Consider the following 19,937-nt stretch of genomic DNA (forward strand, 5'->3'; position numbering starts at 1 on the left):
ATGGAGCAAGGAGGAGGAAAGTAAAGAAAGACCTGAACTTTGGCTCTGCGTATTAGCACACAAATCAGCCGTTCTGAAATTTTCTTCATTTTTTTTTTTCCCCAGCTGAAAGTTACAGACAACTTTAAATGGAAACAATTGAAATGTGATGTAGCTAAAACTTCTTTCACGCCCTGCTCCCTGAACGGAGCACTACACAATGTCACAGTGGCATGCTTCAATTTTTTTCTTTCAAATGACTTTTTAAAGCATATGTGGTGTGGAGAATCTTCGCACAAGTCAAAGTGGGAAGGCTGTGCACCCTGTCACGGCTTTGTTTTGACACAAGGAAATAAGAGTTTGCACTAAGAGAACTCTGCTGGTGCCGCTACTGCCCTTAGTGCTTGAAGCAGGTTTCTCCTCAGCTGACATCTGCTGCTGTTGTTTGATGAATCACATCAGCTCCTTTGGCATAGAAACAAAAGCATTGCAAAAATATTTCAAATATGGAGAATTAAATGGCTAATGGGGGAGGCTGAGAGCACCTGAAGATGTTAACTACCTCTCATCCAGTAGCCTGATTTAGTTTTAGGAGCCATCCAAATTTGAACCACTTAGGGCTTTAAAAAAAACCAAAAGCCTGTGCTATGGAAAATGTGACAGTGTTTCATAGGGATCTGGCTGAACGAGCAATCCTGAGGCCTGAGATCATGGAGGGTATGGCAGCAGGGTCTGGCTCTGCTGATGTGCAGATGCTGCAGCCTCTGCTGCCGGTGCAGTCGGGCTGGTTCATCCTTTATAGGGTACCATCACCTCGGTGTAGGAGTGCCAAGTGAGAAAGGGGTCTCGCAGTCTCCAGCAAAAGCACTATGAAAAGAGTGATAGAGCAGTGAGGAAAGAGAAGCACAGAAGGCTCACAGGAAAAGCAACTTGGGGTATTTTTTTCTGCCTGGATATACACTGTGGCAATTAGCAACAGCGCTTTTGAGAATGAATAAATTCAAATACTGACTGTGGTAGAGGTTTGAGATCCCGTTTCCCCTAAATAAAACTGCTGATAGTTTTAAAATAAAACCCTCAATTATAAAGGTAACAAAGCTATTTGTATGCCCTACCCCTGCAATAACTACTGATGTATTGTACCTGGGACACAGCAAAGGACTTGCACTTGGGAAGAAATTGCCGAATGAGAGGTGGACCTCAACAGAAGCTAGGTCTGCTCAGAGGCCAGAGTGCTCAAAAATTCATCATATTCTCTGCTTGCCTCTTCTCCCTGTTCTGACACTCATCCACAGCTCTACATTCCCTGTTGGTTTCATTTTGCCAAATACTGAAATCTTTGGCATTGCAAAATTACCAGTTGATGCACTAGGACTCCTTGAAATGGATGGCTGTTTTTTGGATGCTCTAAAAAGGCCATAAACTAAACTTGACTCTTTCTCCATATATTAAGCTCAGCTGCTGCTTCCCTTTCTGATCTAATCTACAATAGGTAGTTGTCATATCCTGAATACTTCTCCACCTGGATCTCTCTGTGGTTTCTGTAAAAAGTCAGGCATTCTTACTGGAGAAATACAATATGCACATAAATCTGGCATGTTGTTCATTACAGAAGGCTAAATCCTACATCATCCATCCCGTGACAAAGTCTGAGTGGTTGCAGCAATGTACTGTCACAGATTGCATCTCCAGAGTATAAGCACCACAAACTTTGCACTTTATGGAATAAACACTATGGCTGAAATGTGAAAATATTTCTGCAGACGCTGCAGTGTCACTGCAGAGAAAGAACAACGCTGTGTTATTGATTCGGCTGAAATGCTTCTTGCAGAGCAAGCATCAAAGCATGGCTGTTTTATCAGTTTACATACTTTAAGCAGAGAGTTTATTTCTTGCGTAATCCTCCTCGAGGCGCTCTGGTGGCTGAGCAGGACCATTGCCAGAAGCGTCTGCTTCCTGCTCTGCAAATGTAATTTCTGCTCCCTTCCCTCTGGTTTTTTGGGCTGATTTCTGTGAGTTCTCTGGATGTGTTGTTGCTGAGCCTGAGAATGGATTTATTTTTTTTTTTGCTTTTTTTTAGTGAAAAAGCATGGATTTGTATTTTTAAGGGATTCCTGAGTTTAGACAAAAATGGCTGGCTTGTTCTTTTGATATCAGTGTCATCTCACTATTAAAGTGTGTTGGGACAAGGGACAATTTTCTCCTTGTGGAGAGGATCACACTGGGGCCAAAAACTACTGTGCCTTGCTGGACTGCAGGTTTGCTGCGTTGCACTTCAGCTCTCCATTCATCAGTCCCTCCAGCTGTAAAATAGCCCTGGTAAAAATGATTAGCTGTGAGCGTTTTGAGACCAGTTAGTCTCTACCAGCCAGGTCTGACTGGAGGTAGTGTTCTTTAATGAGAGGCTCCTGCAACATGGTATCCTTAGAGATCTCTTCTCCCATTTCCGTGTTCTCCTCTTGATATTAAGATGGATATCTTCTAAAGATAACTTATACCTTGAACAAATAGTAAGGACCATAAAAAGAAGCTTATTAACCCTACCTTTGCATTGACTTCAGCTCAGGGAATCTTCCTCATGTGAACTTTGTGGGAGATGCACACCAAGACAAAGATGAGGCTCTTTTAGGTGTAGGTGAGGTTGCTTTCAAGGGTGAAATATCTGCCCTGGATGGGAAGTCTGTTGCAGTTCCCAGCAGAGCAGATGTTTTGCATATGAAGGTTTTTCTCCTGTGTAAATGTTCAAAGGTCATTAAATAGCTGAATGTTTCTGTTGTCTTGCTTACAGTAAAACCTGAGAAATGTAGACTGAGTTGTATTTACAGAGAAGTACTTGAGCACTGAGCAGTGTCCCTCTCCTGTGGTCTCCTACCTCCATGCCCAGCTCCCAAGACCAGGCTGGGGTTCCACTTGGATCTTTTGGTTTACACATGATTAATGTAGTGGCTCTCAGGAACTAAAGCTGCCCAAACTAAGAAATGGTGAGAATATCTGCTGTTACCTTTATTTCCTACTTTTGTTGTAGCTCCTGGAGTTTGGTTGTGGTGGGAATGGTCTAATATGAGGCTCCTTTGGCTCTGCTGACAATTGTGCTCATCAAGTGAGACGGGTGCTCCTCATCCACCTTCTTGGACCATGGTCTGTTTTCACCTCTGCTGTTGCTATTCTTGCCCCTACTGCCACCTGAATTGTTTCTGTCCCATATAAAGCTGGTAACATCTATTTTTGTTGTGCTGGATAAGCCTGTGTAGCATTTTTGAGGGAAGAGAACAAGCACAGCAATTCTTTTCAGAACACTTTATTTCTAAGTACAGGAAGTTGTAAAATTGCTGATAATGAGCTAGTTCATTCATAGCTGATGCCAGAAATGACTGCCTTCTGTCAAGGCACTGTCTTCAAGAAAAAGAGCTGAGGATTGAGAAAAACATGGAGTTGTCAGCTCTGACTCTTTCAGTTACAGTGGATGTTTTTTTGCCTTGAGGTCTGTTATCTTCAGCCATTTCCCTCAGAGGAGTAGATAGTCTTGGTCCAGGCTGGGCTCTGCTCACTCTTTTTAGTAATTAATAAAACTTCTCCAGTGCCATTTCTCTGTTGGGGATTCTTCTGACCAGATGCCAAAGGTTATTTTCTAAGCTGTTGCAAATGGTTGACTTTTCAGCTCCTGAATTGGTGCTGAGGCATTCTGAGAAATATTTTCTAAATGTATTTCCCAACTCTATATGTACTTCTCAAGATGCAAGGTGGTGTGCTAGTCCATAGAAGAAAACATCCCCAGACTGAAACACGATTCTTGGAACTAAACAGCCAACCTGCTTTTATGAGTATAATTTAAATCAAACTAAGTTATGGGCGGGTGACAATATGTCTCTTGTTTCCACAAAAACTTGTTTTGTGTTTTTTCATTCAGCTTAGAGAGACAAGGATTCATTCTTTTTTTTTAATAACTTCCTATTTTGTATACTTAATATACTTGTGGAAAAAAAAGTTATCTAGAGGGGTGGATTTTGGTATTATTTCTATTTTCTCATCTCTGGTCCCATCCGATATCTCTGGAACATCAGGAGATATGTCATGACTTCAGGGAGGATGGTTCATGGCTGTTTCTGGTTACAGTCACGTCTGGGAATATAAACAATATTACAGGCCATGCTGGAGCATGGATTTCTTGCAACAAGGGCACATTGACCCAAACTTCTTTCTTTTGTTACCACTTCTGTTATTTCTGCAGGCGTTTTTTAGGAGTGGCCTTGACTATAATGCTGTTAGTTCATTGCCCCTCTTTGGTCTGTGGCTTCCCTCCTGAGACTCTCAGTGAGGGTCACAATTGAATTGACTGGAGACTTGCAAAGGACAGATGATGTGAGGAGGTGGCCCTGTAATTCAGGGTCTCCTTTCCAGGGTCCTGTGTCCTCTGTCCTTGAGGTATCAGCTAAGGCTGCGTGCAAGCAGGAAGCAAATTGCACAACGTATAACTCTGACTCTAAATGCTACCAATTTTCTGTTCATGTATATCTACTGGGGGAGAGTGCTGGGGGGACCTCAGGGCACTTATTCTGGTAATCTCCTTGCTTTCTTAGAAGGGTCCTGGCTAAGCTGTGCGACAAGTGCATCTCATTGTGACTTTCCCATACAACTTCTCCCCTCTATCTTTCTAGTGGTGGTTTTAGATCTATTAAGAGCTGCTTTTCAAGGTAGGGTAGATATCCAGAGTAATACCTTTTTCAGCCAGAGCATAAAAAAATAATCATAGTCTTCCCAACCAGGCTGAGGTTCTCGCTGCCTCAGATTTGCTGATGCAACAGTTATATCCACCATACTGCCCTTAGGATTGGCAAATGGCGGTGAAATTGTAGCAGATACCTTGACTTGTGCCATGTTAATTTGGTAAATACAAATCACATAAATCCACACAGGGTTGTGCTTAACAGGATATGATCTAGGAATTCTATGTTTATATACCATAACGTGTTGGTATCTTTGTTCCAATGCTTTCTGCATTTGAGCATGAGCTTTAGAATATGTCACTTCTTAAACTAAAAATATCTGTGCCTCTTTGTGTTATTGAGACTGAAGAGTTAGAGGAGTTCTTCAGTTTTAAATCTAAAATAAATTGTAGAATGGGTCTTGGTTGCACTGAAGGGTCTGAAGCTGGGGACTGGTCTAGTCCTCTCCTTTTTGGTGTTTTGCAACAGAAGTAGAGGCAGAGCAGCCAGCCACTGGGGAAGAGGGAAATCTGCTGTCACTCTAGCAAGCTCTGAGAGACTCTGGGTCCTCCTACCAGCTCTTACTGGGTCCCTGAAGTTGGTTTATGCTTCTAGACAGATATCCAGCTATGTTGCAAGAAGGGAACCCTTGCCCTGAGGCTTTTTACTCTTAACAGTCCACACAGATGAAGATTGCTTGCAGCCAGAGAACCTGTTTTTCAGAATAATGAAGTAAAGTCAACAGGATTGGTGACAAGGGCTTGCTTTTCCTAGACAAGATTCATCCCAGGAGAGCACAGTAGCCAACAGCTCTGATGTTGCCGCAGCAGATTAACCATGAAGCTGGGGTGCTTCCTGGCCTGTAAGTACTACAGAGATTTTTTTATAGCCTCTAGCAATGGGGTTTAGGTGGAGTCATTAAACATGGTGCAAGTAATTTAATGGTGAAATTTTAGTAGCTTGTCTGCATGCTATACTCTGGTTAGGAAGTGATATGATCATTATTAATGTGCAGGGAGTTGAAGCCCTCCTAAATGTGCCTTGCATATGTTTTAAAAGAATTAAATTACAGGACTGGATCATCCCACAGAGAATATTTGTCTGCTCAGAAAACAAATCGGGATGTAATATTACAGATACTATGGATCTTGTGTATGTTATTTTTGTGCCTCTGCGGTGATAAGCCTGTTCAGTTATGGGTAGCTTTATGCATAAATCTCAGCACATATGCCACTAGAGTCACACATTTCTGTTGTTGCAGTGCCTGGGTTGTGTCGATATAAATTTAAGCAGGATTTGTCCACGTAAAAAGAAACTGTTTCTGTATCTAATCAAATTCCACCTTGTTTTATACTGCTGTTCAACTCTAGTGATTTCAGCAAAGATATGACTGTTATTGACATCAGGCTTTGGCTTCGCTGTGTGGGTTTGAGGGAGGTTTCAGCAAAGCCAGGCTTGCCACTACTCACTGCAGAATTTCTGTCACAGGGAAAAGTCATTATATTCACACAGGGAAGGCATTCCGTTAGAAGTTGTTTTTTTGTTTGCAGTGTTTTTCAAAGCAGTGCAGTTGACAGAATTAACTGTCCCCCATTAATGGAATGTGAAGCTGCTGAAAGCAGCTGAAGAACCAGGAGAGCTGGGAAATCTGCACTCCATTGGCTGCACTAACAACATTGAGAAACATCTGCACTGCCAGTCTCTCAATTCTGCTGGTTAGGCTTTATTATTTAGGGCAGAGCCAATATTTGAGCCTGTTTGGTTTGGGGTTGTTGTTTTTTTTTTTTTTTCTTCTGAGTAGATGCATTAATGTTTTCCCAGTGATTTGTACAGATAAGGTAGTGATTCCAAGTGTGTATCATGATGCAAGATATGCTTCTGGAGACTTTCAGATACTTAAGTGAAGAACACAAAATGATCTTGCTGTTTCATCAATCAGTGTAAAACCCTGCCTGTGATTACTTTTAATGTAGCTGTTAATCTCTTCAACTGCTCGAAAAAAATGTTTCAAGTGCAATGTATTGGTGTATTAAAAGTAAAGTACTGATCAGCAAAATGTAGTGCCAAAGGCAGTTTGCATGTTTGATGGCTACAGGAGAGATCAGGCTGGAGATAGTCCGAACATTGGGACAACATTTTTTTTTCTTTTTTCAAGAAGGAAGCAAGCATGTAGCAAATGGTGTGTTTTTCTGGTTATAGCAACTTGTATATTTATAGAATTTGTGCAGTGGAAACTAAAAGTATTTGTCATAGCCTGAAACACACATGCCGAGTAATGAAATGCATACATCTCAAAGTAACATGATGTTCCATAATTTTTTATTAAATGTTTCCAACAAATCACGTACAGATGAATATAACCCGTTACAGGGCAGGAGCCTCAGGGTTTTTAATTCCAGGTTGGGCACTTATTTTCTTTTTGTTTGGAAGAAATCTTTTGACTTTTCCATTGAGTTATTGTCTCTAAGGGTCACTGTCTTCTCTGACACCAGTACTATAAAGAGCACTTAGTCATAGTCTGTAAAGTTAATTAAGGAACAAAGATACCACAAAAGACAGGTGTCAGGTGCAACTGTTTATATGTTGTATGTTTGAAACACATGCACTGGGTAGGACTCTTCAGACACTAAACTGTACTGAAGTGTCATCAATCACATAACTTTGCACATCCCCCAGAATGGCCCTTGGAGGTCAGTCTGCATTGCTCCAGAAAAGCACTAACCTCACCAGGTTACAAACGCAACCTGCTTAGTGAAACACATGACAAGAAATGTGGTCACGGTGAGAAATGACAGCATAAAAATGAAAACTTTGTACTCAGTTGCTCTGTTCTCATATTTGAGAAGAATATGCTGTGGATTCTCTGATAATGTACTCTTCTTCAAAGCAGCAGCCCTGTGTTGGAGGATGTGATCAGTAGTTATTGTTTGGAGTTTGGGGTGGAGAAACCCTAGGGCAGTTGTGTCCTCCCACTAAACACAAAATACGGACAGTCTGAGCCTACTCCTCTGAAATCACCCATGTCCTTGGCTGGTACTCCAACAGCTGAACAAGCTCTTCATGCAGTGAAGAACAAGCTCTTCATTGCCTATGTTTCAGCATTTTTACTGAACAAAATGCTTGTAGCATAGAAAAATTAGCACAAGATGACAATGAAATTGTGGGTCTAGTTGTTTTGAGCGTTATGACAACAGTTGCTCTCATTTGACAGCCTAGTTCAAAGTTTGATGACACCAATAGTGCAATGCCATGAATGTATCTCCAACTTTGCTTATAGATTTATAGTAGTGTGTTGAGTCCTAGATGAATGAGGAGATGGAACATCCTTTGGACTTGTTGATCTAATTAAGCATGTGATTTCTTTTATGGAGAAAGTACAGGTGAGGCTTTGTGCAACTGACTTTGGTAATTGAATGTTGGAGGGAGTATTACTTGCTGGAGTGTGTCCTCCTGAGGTGTCAAAAAGGGAAAACACAAGATTTATTTTCTACAAAAACTATGGTGAGAAATAACCATAGAAACAGTATCATTTGAGCCTTCCAGGTGGTGAAAACAGACTCTTCCTCCCCCATTTTTCATTATCACAGCTCCTGTGTGGTGGGAGGAAAGTGGAGGACCAGGCAGCAGGACAACTGTGGAGTGTGAAGAAGTTCACCTCTGGGAAGCAAGGAAGTGTTCTGTAGTGTTGTTGTTCCTTCTGCATCCAGGCTATGGTCTGGGCAGTGCCCAGAGGATCACAGCTGTTTTTCTAACAGCAGGGAGAGGACGTATGATTTGTGTGGCTTGGGGATGCTTAGTACTGCCCAAACTCGCAAGGATGGCTTATCCAAAACATAATGGAGCAAGTGCTAAAGGCGGAAAAACCTCATTTGAATGTCCTGGCAATTATTAGATAAGCAAGAGTGACTCCATTCCTCATTTGTACAGTCCTGTTAATAAAGTGTATTATTGGGAAACCTGAGGATTTCCTAACCTGGCAAAAGTGGTCTCACCCCCCTCATTAGAGAAATGGAGAGAGAGCAGCAGCAGTCAATTATAGAAGTGCCAAGGGTGATGAAAATTAATTCCACTGGGGATTTGCCTTCAAATTTTCTTTTTCCCCCTGAGGGAGGAGAAGAGTGGGTCAGAAAAGGTGTTATTAAATTTATAGAAAAGAAACAATTAAAAATGAAATACTGAAGGCACAGGTCTCCTTAGACATAGAGCGAAATAGGACTTAGGAAGGACATGTGCAGGACTGAAGACATGCCAGTCATGAAGCCAGGACAGTTGAAGAATAGGAAGATACTTATGGGGTTGGACACCAAAGTTGCATGGAAATGTCTTCAGGAAGGCATATGATTCAGGAGAAGAAAGCCTAGATTAGATTCATTGTAGAACCATTCAGGTCTCGGTTAAGACACCAAGATAAGACGCTGGTGAGGTGGCTCGAGATGCCTCCACTGCAATATGAAACATGTAGCAAAGAGGAAGAGTTCTGTTGCTTATCTAAGCTCTTCTCTAAGCAATGACTTTAGTGAAATCTAATTTAGTTCCTTGTTTTCCAGGTTACAGTAATCATTTTTGTGTTTAAGGGAAAAGGAATGGTATTAGCTACAGTCTCTATTTCCTTCCTTCCCAGTCTTCCATGTGTACATAATTTTGTCCTGAATTCAGAGCATGAAGGCTTTGGAAGGTTTTCCCCTAACATCTATAGAGTCATTGGGTGTCCCTGTATCTTTTAAGAGCTTGTCTTGTGTAAGGCAGTTTAGCATATGCAGCGTTAAGCCAGTGACTCCATCTCAAGTAGAAATGGTCCTCTACATTTGTTCCAAATATCTGTAAGATACGACATTCCAAGTGCTTAAAAAGGGCAAGTTTCTAAACAGTCAAACCTGCAAAAGGTCTGTAGGGACAGAAGAGAGAAAGTCATTTAGAAAGAGAGAAGAGCTGTTAAAGGAAGGTCTTGATTTCTCTGTTTAGAATAAGCCAAAATTTCAAGAGGGGATTGATCTTGAGCTGTTTTGGATTAGAATTTATTTCCAATTAATCTGTTCCTTGATATCTATGTCCAGAAAAAGCAATTCTGTTTAAACCTTTTGAGTGGTATTACAAAATAAACATTTTTATTTGATTTGAAGGAGTTAAACAACGTGGTCACACTTGAACACAGTATATTAAAGTGCTGACAGATGTCCAGGTCCACTTTCCTCCATAATTAAAGCACTACTTGAATAAAACCTGAAAGGTTGTTGCCAGATCTCTTCTTTCAACCTTCTTTCATTACATTTGAGGTTCAGGTTTTGTATAAACCTTGGCAGAAACTTGAGAACCACGTTTAAATCCAGACTTATATTTGATAAATAGAAATGAGCATGGTTGGGCACTTGTGGCCAAGTTTTATGACTCTTTGCAATGGAGACTTCAGTCATCAGTTGTGGTGTTCTTTGAAAATTAGCTTCTTCCCCCTCTCTTTCATCTCCAGAATTGGATGTTTGTAATATAAAATTTAAATATTTTTATTTCTATTGCAATATTGCACTCAAAGCTTTCAACACAAATATTTCTCATTCATCTGGTTCTCACTCAAAAGTGTGAACTTTTTGCTATATTTGCTTCAAAACAGAAGTTTTGAAGTAAAATCTCCATTATTTTGTTGTGGATGCTCATTCTAACAACTTGGCCAAGCCGCTATGCTTTGTTCATGACCACATTTCACAAAGACTCACTGAAATAACTCTATCTCCTCTACTGTGATTAGAATCTATCACACTTTTTCTGCTGTATGACCTTGTGTCAAGGTCTTATCAGCCAAAGCTATGTTGTTTTATGCCTATTATCTTATATAAAATCCCTGACTGAGGTTTATTGACCTGTGCCTCCTGTTCCAGCTCTGTCAGGAGCAGGACCTCCATTTAGCTGTAGTGCTCCTAGCAGTGGAAGAGGTGGGGCTGGGGAGCTGTTTTGAAAGAGTTACTATGCTGTGCACTAAATTAGCTACTACATCCTGAATTTTAGCAATGTTTGAAAAGTATTTGCAATGCTTCTTTCTGCAAGTATGGATTCGGTACCTAATATACCCACTGTTCCCTGGGGGTTACAGATGACGTGACATCCCTGGAAGGCAAAGTACTGACCACTGAAGTCAGATATAAAACTTGTGCTATTCACTGGACAGAAGGGCATCTGGATGGCTTTGGCTAAATACACTGAGGCCACGAAACACAGGCAGAGTGCTGTGGCAGAGTAGGAAAAGCAGCTGAGAACAAGTCTAGCCTTTTCCACTAATTTATAAAAAATTGAGGACAGGGTATTTGTGAACCATATGAGAGTACATAATTCTAAAATCTTCCCGAGTGGGGGTCCTTGCTGTGATATTGCACTAAGTCAATGTGGGGTACCTATGGTGTGTCCTTACCTCCCTGTAACCTGCTATTAAGGCTGAAGAGAGTCTCTGCTCTTCTGAGATGAAATTTTCCTTTGTCCGTCTCAAAACGTTTAAGTACGAAGTAGGGAGGGGCTGGGTTGAACACTCTATCCTGAGGTGAACTGTGCTCTTAGGAAATGCCCTGTAATCGTACCCAACCCATTCTGGTTATTGTTCTGTAGAAGTCATGTGTGCTTATGTTTTAGTTTGACTGGGTGGGTGTTGTAAGATCAAAAGTTAGTAATTGCAGACTTAACTGTGCTTCCCCTCTTGTATTTAGCAGTTCCGAGAATATGATTTGCTTGCTGTCAAATTTTGCATCCACTGCCTTGGTAGGAGAAGTAACTATTTCTGCTTTTCATTCATTAAAACCTTGCTTCTGATTGTGGGAGACTGATTAGATCATGAGCAGGCTGAAGTTACTCCACTTGAATGTCACCCCAGCAGCTGAGTACCTATATGAATACACATTTACTGCAGAACCATTCACAGGAATCCTAATAAATGAGACTGTATCTAAGAAATATGATACCTGACTATAAGGGGAACAAAACAAACTATGATTCCATAGAAATACAAAAGAAATATTGACTTACACATAGCATTAAGCAGAAGCAAATGTCTGGATTTGTCCTGCAGAGCAGTGGGGATGCCCACTTGAGGGAAGGTTTCCAGCCTGATGGGGATGGGGACATGTGCCTTGGAAAGGGGGAAGTGCTGACATCTGGAGCCACAAATGGGATTCAAACTAGGGGAAGAGCTGAGTCTGAGTTTTGATACCTAAATATTTGAGGTTATGGGCTGGCACTGGTAGGGAGCACCCGCAGGCAACTGTGCCAGAAGTTGCCACGTTGAGCACTTAAACAAAAGCTTCATGTTTATTCCTAACATGTGCCAGTTAGACTTTATCTCATATTATTTAGAAATACTTGAATGTTAATCCATGCTTGATGTTGTTTTAAACTTAAAAACCTAAAACCCTCAAAAAACCCAACCCCCCCAAAAAAACCCAAGCCCCCAAAATGATCGATGGCTATGCATTACCTAAATTTACCCATGTGTTAGGCATTTTAAATTTGCTTCACTGCAGTTTTATTTTTAGATAGTTTCTAGTGAGAGTGAATAAACAGAAGGACATACCCAAGCTTTCTACATAGGTTATTTTAGGCATTTTTTTTTTTCTCTGCTACTTGTAATAACTCCTAAGTAACACTGTAGGTACTGCAGAAAACAAATACTGCATGTTTAATTTTAGAGGAATGACCTAAGTATGACAATATAAATGGAAAGCAGTGGAAAAAAAGGTTGCTGGTTCAGATGCTGAAGGCAATGCAGTGGGACAGTCTGGAGCTAGGCAGGGACATGAAGCCCAACAGTTTACCTAGAACAGGGTTTGTAGGACACAAGTCTTCATGACTTGTCTTTGGAGATAGCTTGACCAGGCAGGAGCTAGACTGAGCCCAACTCCCTGCTCCAGAGGAATGCCTTAACTGCTGTGGGGCACCACAGGCTGTTCTGGAAATCTTGTGTTCTAAGAGAAGCAAGCCTTTTGGAGACATGCCAAATCTCAGCTATGCAAATCGCCTCTTAGGAAAGGGAACACCCACAGTAAACCATGTATTTAAATTCCCAATCTGAAACCTGTGATATGACTCAAATTCGCTTCCCTGCCCCTCATTCTTCTTCAGCGTAAGCAGTCATCATGTTGCAAATGGAAGTTATTAAATCTCTGGGCAACTGGAGCCTCTAAGAGTGAAGTTCCCTCCCTTCCTGCCCCAGCTGCAGGCAGCAAGCTAGCTCATATTAAATAGTATTTCCTAGGCTGTGTGTGAACAAAGTAATGCAAAGGGTTGAGTAACCCTGTCTATAGAGTTGCTGGAGAGGAAGTTTTGGGAAACTGAAGTGCCTTGCTTTAACACGATCATCTTTCTCTGTGCAGCTCTCCTGACATGCGTGGAGCAGCTCTGAAATGTATCAGAGTTCTCCAGGCTTTCTCTTTTTGTATGTATTGCTTTTGTGTCACCCGTATATCAAATTTTTGCTTGGGATCACGTGGTTTTTATACTGCTGCTAATGCTTTGTGGGTGTCTGCTCTCAGCACTGTTTTGGATTACTATTTTTTTGTGTTTGTTTAACATCTGCATGGCAAACTTCAATTTTTGAGGTCAAAGTGATTCTACTGGTCACTTTATGGGAATTCCTGAAACAGAGTCTGGTTTGTAAGCCAAACAAGAAATTTGTTCCCCAGTACTGTGATTATGTTCTTTTTATTCAAAAACTTTTGTAACTTTCTTGATGACACTGATCTGAATTTGGTTTACAGATGACCCGGGGCTTTGCTGTAAGAGTTGTAAATTATCTAATTAGATTTGTACAAACTGTTCTTCTGGAATAAACTGGAGTCACTTGGCCTTTGGAGGGTTGTGCTGGTGAAGTGATTTACATTTTTGTTTTTAGGGCTTTAGATTACCAAAGCAACTGAGTGTGTGCTGAACTTCAGTTGATGTGGAAATAGCTTTTTGGGTGTTCTGCTGTGTGTTATGGTACTGCAATGATAAGCTGCTAGCATCTTCTGTAAGCAATGGCAAGAAAAAAGCTTTTCTGTGGTGGGATTCATTGTCTTTTATAAACTCTTGTGTGTAAGATTTCTCTCTGTCTGCACTGCCTGACTGGAGCAGGAGCACAGGCTGCCATTTTACACTAAATGCCTTGCATTTAGGTGGCTGAAGGTGGAGGGGATTCATCTCTGGCTCTGCTACTCCTGTGTGGAAGAAGGATTTCAATTGCAAAGGAAGAATGCTGCTCAACAGGATTAAGAAGGGTAGCATTAGGGCCTAAAGGACTGATTATTGAAAGCCACAGGGATAAACTTCTGGTGATTTTAATAAGATAATGTTCTCCTTTTAAGACCAGCTAACTCCAGCTGAGCCTACTGAGGTCACCTTCCAGCTAGAAAGAACTGTCTGTGGAAGGGGAATGGTGCCCTGAAGTGGAGGGAAAGGATCATTATGTTGAATAAATGTGCAGTAAGTAGGACTCTGTGAGCCCTGTAAGTGACTCCAAGCTCATGTGTGTGCGGCTGCCGGTAGAAGTTGAGCTCAGCTCTGCTCAGGGCAGGCACGCATTTGAGAGGTAAAACAGAATTTAACAATGATGAAGATTGAGCACCAGTGCCCCTCACTTTCTTCTGCCACAGCATGATGAAGTCTACGTGTAGTCTGCTCTTTCTGTGATTTAAAATCAGCTTCCCCTGCCTCCCCTCGCTCCCCTCTGCTGTCAGCAGTGGCATTTTCCAGATCTCTTCCCAGGACTTAACTCGCATTCTGAGCCTGAGCAGTCCTGCCTCTCAGCTTGCGTTAAAGTGTCTGCCTCGGGTGGGAGATGATATACAGTAGTCTCCTTTATTTACAGGAACATCTCTTTAATGAGAAATGCCCTCTAGAATTTCCCCCAAAGAATAGTCCAGCTGCTGTACTCGCACATCCCGTTCCCCAGGACATGCACGGAAAGGGCATATGGATTTCTCACTGCCCCGAGTGAAAAATGTTCCCGGTGAACATAAATTTTCTTCTGAAGTTCATAGGTATATTGGGATCTACGGTCTTTTTGTGTGGTTTGGAGCGCTGCTCAGCTCTTTGCCTCTCAAAGAGGGGTTTGATTTATAATGGTTCTCTGTGAAAAATAGTAATACGTGATTTGTAATGGTATTCAGCCAACAACAATGATTTCCCAAGTGCTCATTTAAGAAAAAAAAAGTTCAGGTGAGGGGCTCAAGCTGCCTGATAGATTCAAGGCCATCTCCAACATGCCCAAAACTTTACACAGTGGATACTTGTGGGAAGATCTGGAAGAGAAATGAGTTTCTTCTGCAGAACTTGACAGAGGCACCCCATAAGCAGTACAAGACCCCTTGGGGAAAAACTGCAGCCCTTTATGTGCCCTCCTGAAGGGTCTGGGTAGGCTGTGGGGCTTCCCCCCACTTTGCCCTTCCCTCCTGACCAAGTGCCTCTGGAATTTAGACCTGGGCCACAGCATCTGTGCTCTGAGCAGTGGTCTTGGTCCAGCCTTTGCCTGTGGAAGCTGCAGCTCTTACTTAAATCAGACAAAAAAGGTGGAAGAGCTGGCCCATAATATTTGAGCGCTTTGGATGTATTAAGTACTGTCACTGGATGCATCTCCTCCTGCATTTGGATAAAACCAGATGTTTTCTTATTTCCGTGGGCATTCTGGGGATAGTTTTGCTTCTGACCACCAGATCAAATGGTCTGGAGCTTCTGGACACTGCTTGAGGTTGGGAGGAGTTGTTGCACATTGATATTTTGTTGTTGTTGCTCAGCAGTTTCCTCCATCTTGCATTTCTGAGAAGATATTTATTTCTCTTACCGGTTAGTCCCCTTCCCCTGGTGTGTGAGCTGGTGTGAGGATGAAAATGTATAGATGCCCCTTACTCTGCCTCCCTCCTGCCCACTCCGTTGGTGAGAATGCCTTGTCTGAGAGAAACAGACCCCTCGAGGTGAATAAATACTTCTCTAATACAGGGAAAAAATATTTTACTCCCCCTGATGCCAAAAATGGTGTGTTTGCAACAGCAGCAGGAGGTCACTGCTTGATTCTCTGCCAGTGCCTCCTTACTCCAGCCTCTCCTAGGGGGGAGCTTTTGGCTTCAGTGATGTATTACTTGCAAAGATAAGGAACTGTGGCTGTTTCTCTACAGACTAGGCGTAGCAAGTTATTCTTGTTAAAAAATATTTCATTAAAACTTTATCCCTATGTGCTGTGAACTGGTCTTGTCATAACAGTGTCCAGATGTGTCTTTAAAATTGTCTTTATCCATTGGTTTTGATAACCTTCCTTGGCAACTTACCCTCTGTGCTGAACACTGTAAGCATTGTCAAGAGGAGTTCTGCTTGAGCGCCTGAGGCTCTCCTGGTCTTTTTATTTTTTTTTTAAGTGAGAGGCTCAATAAACTAGGAAACACCAACTTTTTCATGATGGCCAGGTCTCTAGATTTATAGTTGTCTGGTCGAAGACCAAATAAGTTAAAATAAAACTCAGTCATTTTGCCTTATCTCACTGGTGAAACACTGTCTGCAGGAGCTGAATTCATCCTCTTGTTTCTGCTGGTTTAGCTGTTCGTTATTCCCCCTGCCTTTTCTATTCAGCAAGTCCCAGCCTCTTGCACAGCAAAGCTCTTCTTTCCCATGCTTTGATTGAAACTTCCTCCCGTTTCAGCTGTGCTTTACCAAGAGTACTTTGTCCTGAGCAGTAAAGGAAAGACGCAGCTCCTCGACACTGGCTTGTGAAGCCCATGCTGAGAATTCTTGTTTTCATACAATGACGGCCTTCCTAAGGAAGGCAGTCGGAACAGCACGCACACGTCATCCGCCCTGTGTAAGGCAATGGCATCACTCGGGCTGGTATGATGTCCTTTGTTAATGCACCCTCTGGACCTATTTGCATTCATATGTACAGTGGGTAATTGTAAGGAGTTCATGAGAGCTATAACCAATAAAGCTTCTCAGGAGGGGATTCCTGGGGGCCTATTTTGTTTTCAATTTGGGGGTTCTGCATCTTTTTTTTGCTTGCAAATACTGTATATCAGCCTTGAATTTTTATTTTTTTTTATTCTATTTACAAGGTATATTTGGGCTTCTCAGCAGGATTTTTCTTTATGGTATTCTAGTGTCATAATGACAGAGAAAATATTTAATCTTCTGTTTTTCAATTATCAGCAGATTTTTGTCTGGTATTTTATTTTCCTTTTCTACTAATGATGTACAAATACCTACAGAAAAGGCCTTTTCTTATTTTTCTCCTATCAGAACCTTTTATCAGTATTTGCTACTGCTTTTGGCTACCTGTTGTGACTGTTTTATACCAATGTATTGGTTTGAATGACCTGTGAGCTGGCATCCATTTCGTAGTGACAGAACTGGACTTGTAACTGTAATCTGCCTCAGTAATGACACATTAATTCCAGGGGAGTCCTTAAGTTGAGCAACTTTAACATCTTCCTGCCACCTCCCACCTGTGGCTTGCAGCAGTACCTAGGGGAGGTGGGTTCAGCAAACTATGTGCCTACTTCAGCCTTGCTTATTTGGAGACGTGTCTTTTGGACACGCTTGTTGTGTGCTACTCTGGTTCTCTGATTAAGCTTTCCTCTTGTAAATCTATTTCTGATGCAAGTGCTACCCTCTTGAATGTGTTCTTGAATCTTTTTCCATCATTAATTTTTAGTTTTATTCAATACCAGGCCTATTGCTGAAAATTCAATGCCTAGAGCTGTATGTAACATAAGTGAACATGAACATTTCAGTAGTGACTTAAAGTATAAATCCCTGGATTTGGATCTGCTTTATCTTCCCTGACAAGAAAAGACGACATTGAAGGAAAAGAGTAGGTAGGAGCAGAATTAAGGAGTTATGGGTCTTGATTGCTTAATGCATGGAAGATAAGAATTTCAGATCTTCCCAGATTTCATTATTCTCCAGTCCATCGTTTGCCATTTTAAATGAATCAGCATCCTGTCAACGATGCATCTGACTTCTGGCTCCATTATTGCAAGAATTGCATCTGAGTCAATCTGAGTTGAAGTGTGGTACTGACTATGCAGATACCAGCAGTTCAGTCGTGTCAGCAGAGAAAAATGGAAAGTGCTGCCTGGGACAGACCAAGGCTTGGCTGGAAACCTCTTCAGTGCTGCCTGTCCCTGCCGTTTGCTGTCCTGAGAACCAGACTGACCCTTGGTATGAGTCCTTCAAGCACTGTTTAATGCCAGTCCTGTTCTGTAATGCAGAAAAATGCCCACACCTTGCTACAGACAGCACTATGATTCTAGTCACTCTACTGCGGTGAGCTTTGTCTGTCTTCTGCTGTTCTGCTTGTCCCTGTGGTCCTAGTGCACCATTGAGGCTGGAGGATGTAGGCAGATGCAGAGCAGGCATTTTGCAAAGCTGCTTCTCTCAGCAAGGACTGCCCTGACTGGTGTCAAAGGGGAACAATGTATACGCCCTGTAGTCTTCTAGGCTTTTAGGAAGATATTTGTTTGATACATCCAGTGGTAAAAAAAAAAAGCTCAAAAAAATGGCCAAAGTAGTGATTTCTTTTCTATCAAATTCTTATCACCACCAGAAGAGAACTGTAGTGTTACCTACTAGAAAAACCACTCGTTTGAGAAGGGACTACCCAAAACTGGGGTCTTGCTTTTCTTATGTGAAGTAGTTTTTCTGTTTTTAATTTCCTTTAATTCCAACTGCAGTGGCCCATGGCTTAAAAAAAGAGTTGTTTCTTTTTTTCTGATGATTACACTATAACCATGGCATAATACTTTAATAATTACACTGGAATAAATGCTGCTGTTGCCATGAGGCAAGAAGTCTCATAATCGGGTGTGGATCTCTAAGCATCTGGAGTGGGAAAGCCCTGACAGCCCCACACAGCAGCAAGGGGGAAAACTGGGAAGAGAAATCCTTGGGTTGCCCAGGCTAATGGACTATCTTCTGCATGCCCTGCAAAATGGTAAACTGTGTGCATCTTTTTTCCTAAATGAAGAAAGAATCTGACCCTTTAATCCTCTTTCTCTAATTACTTTACATCTGTACCTTGCTTGATTTGGGCCTTAATGCAGTAAAGCTTTTTAAGCATGTTAAAGTGTTTTCCTTTAATCAGGTCCTTGGGTTCTAATTCAAATTCTCCCAGAGGCCTTTCTTCCCTGGTTTTGACAGTGTTTCCACATTTCCAGACAGAAGCAAAACATGGTATTTTTTTCTTTGCCTCCTTGGCATGCCTCACAGAACCCTCTCTTATCAGTGCTTGAAAGCATTTTGGCTCTTTTTCTCGAAGTGTGCTGGCAATAAAGCTGGTCTGATACGTTCGTACAGTCAGGACAGACCTTTCAACAGGGCTCAGGAGCTGCAGCTCACACTGCTGAGAGTGCTCCAGGGTAAGCATCTGACCTGCAATTGTGCCCCGGTGCTCCCCCATGTCCTTCTGCCTACTACAAAATGACAGCACCTTGTATATGGCCATGGAGCCATCCACCTTTCCTCCTCTTCCAAGGCAAAGGAGTCAGATTCTTCCTCAATGTTTGTTTTTATATGCCTCTTCAGAGCTTCTTCAGAAAGTTGGCTTGCTGTTTTGCCACCTGAAGTTTGGTTCCCAGCATCCTCTCATAGCTGTACCAGCCAATAGAGCTGTACCAGCCTGCAGCACCTTCCTTTTTATGGGGTGCCTGACTGGTTTCTAGGGGACTTTGTGTGGTGCAGTTCTTCCTCACTGCAGGCAAGCAAGTGCCAAGCCGACTGGTTTCTAGTGGACTTTGTGTGGACTGGTTTCTAGTGGACTTCCTCACTGCAGGCAAGCAAGTGCCAAGCATGTTTAGCTTGTTTCTGCCCATGGGTATGGACCTCCCATGCCTCTGCCCTGCTTCACCTCATTATCTCTCTGCCCGTCTTTTTCCCCAGTCTCCTTCTCTAGCAATTTCCTCCTAAGACTTGCATCCATTCACACACAAGAAGTGAATCTCAGAAAGGATGCACAAATATTCATGGCATTTGCAAGCAGTTGCCTCTGCCCCTAAGCAGTGTCTTCCCCCCATCTCCATCTCAGTCTTCTCTACTGAGACTGCAGGGCAGAGATCCCCCCTCTCTCTCTTTTCAGTTTCCCCCCATCTCAGTCTTCTCTACTGAGACTGCAGGGCAGAGATCCCCCCTCTCTCTCTTTTCAGAGAGCATCATGATTTCAGCTGAGCCCTACAGGCTTCTGCATAATATGGGGTAATATTTGCTTTAATTTAATTAACTATTCGTATTCTCTTGGTGTGTTGCATCCTGCTCTGAAGATTTTATGTT

Source organism: Calidris pugnax, unplaced genomic scaffold (assembly GCF_001431845.1).
Source record: "Calidris pugnax isolate Ruff unplaced genomic scaffold, ASM143184v1 scaffold81, whole genome shotgun sequence".
Classification (NCBI taxonomy): domain Eukaryota; kingdom Metazoa; phylum Chordata; class Aves; order Charadriiformes; family Scolopacidae; genus Calidris; species Calidris pugnax.